This window comes from Chiloscyllium punctatum, chromosome 4 (assembly GCF_047496795.1).
Source record: "Chiloscyllium punctatum isolate Juve2018m chromosome 4, sChiPun1.3, whole genome shotgun sequence".
In the NCBI taxonomy this organism is placed as follows: domain Eukaryota; kingdom Metazoa; phylum Chordata; class Chondrichthyes; order Orectolobiformes; family Hemiscylliidae; genus Chiloscyllium; species Chiloscyllium punctatum.
In genome coordinates, this window is record NC_092742.1 from 51,681,994 (window position 1) to 51,688,323 (window position 6,330).

Genomic DNA, 6,330 nt, shown 5'->3' on the forward strand with positions numbered 1-6,330 from the left:
ATAGATTTGAGCTGTTGTAATAATGCTGATGTTGCTTTCTGTTAACCAAGTTATTTTGTAAATTGCAGCTTCAAGTGTTTCTCTTCAAGATCATATTCTGTTGTGATAACTCAACTTTTGATGCTATATGCACTTGTTGTAAAATTATTTGGGTCATTTGCATTCCAAGTCCATTTAGTTTTTATATAATGCTGAAGCCATTCACTGCCTCCTTCTGCAGCTGGAGAGCTGGGATCATCAAATTCTCAGAACAGCTTGGTTATTACTTGGTGACACATTGGCTATGCATCCCTTAATCATTCATCCCTGGAATGAACTATGTTGGCATTCATACAAAAGACTGGCAAAAAAAAGTCCCCATTGGTTGGTTTAATTACAGTTCAAGAGACTTGACAAGTGTTCTGAGTAAAATTGGAAAATTTGCAGCTGGCAATTGATCCATTGTTGTTTGTTTTCAATTCTGTTTGAGTTCAATAAGTGAAATTATTGGCATGAGTGATATAATCATTATTTCAGTTCAATAATTTTTAAATGTTTAATTACTCCCTGAACCACTTAACATTGTTGTGAAACAAATGTATTATAAAATGTATTTTATTTAAATAAATTGCAGTGTTATTGTTCTTAATAAAATGTGTAGATATATTTTAAATGGTAAAGGAACTCTATCATGCCTTCAGCTCAATAGTGCACCTTCTTATCTTCAAATGCCACTAACTATTCTCACTTCAGAATAGTAATCCAAACAAAGGCACTTGTGATCGGTTCAAAGAAAAGCTAGGAAATTCCTTTCTAACCTTGTGTTTGAGAAGACTGCAGTTATCATTGCCTTATTATAATCCCACTTAACCCCATTTTCACCACGTCTTAGGCAGTATGCTCAACAGGTGAAGTAATAAATTATTTTCTAGTTGAGTACAATACTCTTCCTTTTGTACTTACAAAGTTTAGCAATGTAATATAAAAATATATTTATTTTCTATAGGCACTCCACACAATGTACATACTGTCAATTATTAACCTAGCTTTCTTTCAAGACCCATGTATGTCAATCTACTTATTTGTAAATTAAAATGTGAGAGTTACTCAAATGTAAAAGCATTATTCACCTACAAATGGGATAAAGAACAATAATATGAAAAACTACTATTGCAGAATTGTTTAAAGACTTGTCACTGCACTTCGCACATTTAGCAGAGCATAACAGCAACAACAGCTGTAAATCTTCTACTTCTTTGACCTGTGATCTGTGATGACGGATATATTTTGGCTTAAACCACGAGATACATAGCTTTGAAAGTAAGTAAAGTAATTACATTTATTCAGATCAATTGGGTTCTAACCCTAACAATGGATTTGAATTTCTGCAGGGCCATTTGCACTGATATTGCACTGCCGTGTTGGGGATAATTCCTATCACTGCTTTTTAGTGCTGATTCTGTTGTAACATGCAGGTCAGTCTATGTGCGTATTTATTTATTTATTGGCATTTTAGAAGCAGAATTCCTGTGTAACACTGGAGAAGTTTGTCGGAGAAGGGGGTGTGGAAATAAAGATTGTAGAGATTTAAAAGATAAGAATGGTTGAAGATTGGGTTTGTAACTCCAGTTAACGGCATGTGAACTTTTGTGGTACTTTTGTAAAGAATGCCTTTAAATAGTGGAACAGACTTAGGCTCCCAAAGAAAGGAGCGAAGAATTGATCGAGGGGAAGCTGTGGCACAATGGCAATGTACTGGATTACGTACTGGACAAGTAATCCAGAATCCCAGGCTAATATTCTGGGGACATGGGTTTGAATCCCACTGTAGCAGCTGGCAGATTTTTAATTCAATATAAGAAGTTTGGGATTTTAAAAAGCTATACTAATGACAACTATGTAATGATTTTTGTATAAAACCACCTGATTCACTAATGTCCTTTAGGGAAGGAAATCTGCTGTCCTTATCTGATCTGGCCGCATGTGACACCAAACTCAAAACAGTGTGGTTGACTCTTAAATGCTCTGTTGGCAATGCTGGTTGAACCAGTCGTACTCTTACCTCATGAAAGAATAAAGAAATTCTTGGCAAAGAAGCAGTGAAGGGGAGAAAGGCAGCCATGTGCCCTTTTTGAGAAAACTATTTTGGGAAAACTTTTCCATACCATTTGGAGAGAGTTGACAAGGTGTCACTTCCTGTGCTTCCAGAACTACACGACCAGTACTGAAAAAACCTCCCACAGCCCGAGGATGACAGTTGAGGTGACAGCCTGGTGACTACCTCTTCCTTCTTGGGCATGAACACACAGTTCACCTAAATTTAATAGCTTCACAAGTAGGTACACAACAGAAACCCTTCATATACCAAAAGGGAATCAATAACTCACTATCTTTAGTGTGTCATTGCATTGTCTCTTAACTGGAATAATCTTACTTTCAATGTACAATTTCAAACCAGCAAATTCATTACATTGAATGTTTGATTCCACCTGGGAGACATTCATTAAATGGCAAAGTTGAGCTAAATTGTAAAATTATTGCAGGCAATATCTGCACATACCTGGATGGGTGCCGCTCCAACACCATCCAAGAAACTTAACACCATCCAAGACAAAACAGCCAGCTTGGTCCACATCCACAAGCATTCACTCTCTCCACCACTGACACTCAGTAGCAGCAATGTGTACTGTCTACATGATGCATGGCAGAAACTCAGCAAAGATCCTTAGACAGCACCTTCCAAACCCCCGACTACTTCCACCTAGAAGGACAATGGGAACAGGTACATGGGAACACCACCACCTTCCAAGGCACTCATCGTCCTGACATGGAAAAACATCATCGTACCTTCATGGTTGCTGGTTCAAAATCCTATTATGTCCTCCCTAAGGGCCTTGTGGGTCAACCACATGGACTGCAGCAGTTTAAGAAGGCAGCTCACTACCACCTTCTCAAGGGCAACTAGGGACGGCAATCAAAATACTGACCAGCGGTGTCAACGTCCCACAAATGAATGAGAAAAATAATATCAATGAAAGACATCAGAAATCTCACACTTTAGATTATATATCTACTGTGTGGTCATTGTAATTTAGCTGTAGCCATTGTTTTCATTATTTGCTCCCAATTCTTTTCCTGGCTACTAACTCCATTTTTCTCCCTAGCACATGGCAACAATCTGAGGTTAAACTATCTGTTCACAACGTTAATGTCATATTTGACCCTGAGAAATACTTTCAACAATATATTCACATTATGACTAAGATTTTCATTGCTATGACATTGCCTATTTTTGCTCCTATCCTTTGTTATCTCTAGACTTATTCTAATATACACCTGGTGGTCTTCAAAAATCCACCTTGTGTAAAACTTTGTTGCTGTATGTTAACTTGCTCTAAGTCTCATTTACCTATAACATTTGTGGTCAGTGTCCTGCATTGACTTTCAGCCAAGAAGCAGCTTCTGGTCATTTGAACCAATTATATGGCTCAGAACCATAGTTTGTTTTATAATGCTTCTGTAAAGTGCCTTAGAACCTTCAACTATACTAAAGGTACTCCATAGATATAGATTGTTGTTATACTTAGCAAACATTTAATTTTTACTATCATTTGACACTCACAGAGTTGATCTCAATTGAGTCATATTGCATTTAATTTGAAGTGACAAATGTCTCCTTTAAAGCATTTTGATATTGAATAAAAATGTCATGATGTCAAGCTTGACTCTTAGCAATGTAGCAATACCTATATTCACTGTTCATGAAATTGTAAGGAAAGTGTGGCAGCCATGATCCTCAGGTCAATTGTATTTTATATGGAAGACCCTTCCTCTTTGCTTACACTGCTGATACAAAGTCGTTTGTTTCTTTATTGAATAAATCTGAAGTAAAATATAGCTGTACATTGGTAAAAATATTTCTTATGTCCTGACAGATATATGACTTATGTTGAATGATATTTGAATGCATCAATGGGCAATCTGAAAGCCCTGAGTGAGTCATCTTGGTTCTGACATAAATTGCTGTCGCAGCTCAGTTTAGATTTGGGACACTAGAAATTTAGCTAAATATTGGAAAGGTCCTAGGAAGCCAGTCCAGGCAGCCTGTATTAAGACAGATCTAATGTCAGAAATTGCCTTTCCTCCTTCTAGTGCTTTCTTCTCTGGAGTAAAGAGCATATATTATAGGATGAGACTTCGCATTGTTTAAATTGTGTGAAGATGAAAAACAAATTCCACATACCCACACCTTGTTTCCTGTATATGCGCTTATCAGCATAGCAACTTTTCAAACAATTATAATTAGCTGTTATGAATTGCATTTCACTCAGTAGGCTGCAGCTTCCTAATTATCTTGTGTACATTCAAACGATTTCAACTGTAAAATTGATCCTGGTGTTCATGCAAAAAGAAAATGTTATGCATAATAATAATTTTGCAACATAAATAATGTAACAGATTTTTACTAAATACAAATGAAGGGGAAACATAACCTCTCAACCATTTAAAAAGATATTTCAGTGTTAACACAAGTGAAATGATTCACTGATAGATGCTCAATAACATTTGAACATGCCAACGACACAGTCTTCCTCTTTAAGGTTGATTTAAATCACTGTTATCAGCTCTTGAGGTTATCCAAGTTACAAGGCAAAGCTCAAGCATGCATTCTATCAGGAGCTACAGAAAATAGAAGCATCTCTTTCTCCAGACATCAAGGAGTTAGGATCAGACAAAATCTGTGGTATACCAGAAGCTGAATGTTCTCAGCTCTGTATTTAATAAACTGACTTTCTCATTAGTGAATTTAATGGTACCTTAGCTTCATTAGAAGGACCAATAAATATCACAAAAGCCATTATGAAATAGTGGCAAGAAGAACAAAGCAATTTGGCAATTAAAGATTATGTAATGGTCTTATTACTGAAGTAATGATCTGGAGAATGTGAGATCTAAACCCAGGTGGGAATTTTGAAATTTGAATTGCTTAAAACATGTCATGAATTATAAAACACCTTACATCAGTAAATGTGGAACGAGTCTGCCAGATTAGTGTGAACAAGCTGCTGGTTCATGACTGTCATTTTGGGAAGTAAATCTGTTGCCCTTTCCAGGTCAGGATTATATATGATGCCAATCCCACACTAAAGTGGGTTGGCTCAATTGCCCTGCAAGACTGGAACGGGGTCAAGTTGTAAGAGAAACAACATGGCGTGGTACTCAAGTTAAAGATTCATGTAGCATGGAAACAGACTTTTCAGTCCAACCAGACCATGCCGATCATTTGCCCAAACTAAACTAGTCCCACCTTCCTGTGCTTGGCCCATATCCCTGCAAACCTCTCCTATTCATGAACTAATCCAAATGTCTTCCAAATGTTGTAGTCGTACCTGCATCTGTCACTTTCTTTGACAGTTAATTCTACACACGAGCCACTCTGCATAAAAAGGTTGCCACTCATGCCCTTTTAAATCTTTCTCCTCTCACCTTAAAAATATGCTGCCTAGTTTTAAGCCCCCATATTGTTCAGATTGCTGAACAACACATTTACATTTACAGTTTTTAATACAAAGGCCGCAAAAGAATAGGGATGTTGTATGAGGAAGGCCAAAGGTGTCAGCAGCACCCATTGCTCTCATTCCTTTTGCTTCCATTGATGCAGCAGCCTCCCAGTATAGATTTCTATGCATGGAACATCGTCTGTAACCAGGAGTGATACTTCATACTGTAACAATGACATTCAGGGCTCTGCAGAGAGACTGAAAACCAAATGTAAAGTGGATTCAATGAGATTTACAGAAAAAAGTGCAAACTCATGTAGCGTGCATTGTTTTCCAAGCCACCAAACCGCCTGAACAAATCTCCTTCCTCTCTTGGCCACCATGTCTTGGTGCATTTTCCTGGTTTTGCAGTTGCCTTAGATGGAACCTGTTCAGCAATGGAGCCCATTGGCCCTGTAACCTTCACTTAATGACTCTGAGGGTATTTGTGTTTGGACAGGCTAGATATACCAAGATGGAGTCCAATGTGCACCAAATGACAATAGACTCCAGCAGAGGTGCAATGTGATAAGCTACAACATGCACTGTGCCACAAAAGGAGGATTGAGAATTCAGTTAGGGCTGAAATACATTACAACAAGAGGGTTGATTATTTATGGTCATTTCAAAAGTTTTTTGGGGCCATCTGTAAGTCCAGGACAAATATGTTGTTGCTGGGAGGAAGGGTGACTGTGTGAAAGCACTAGTTGTCAACTTCCTAAAGGATGTTTGCACTCATTATATTTTGTGTTTCTGATTGACTCCTGATCCTGAATATGGATTTTCATATCTGTTTTTGAGTGTCTCCGTT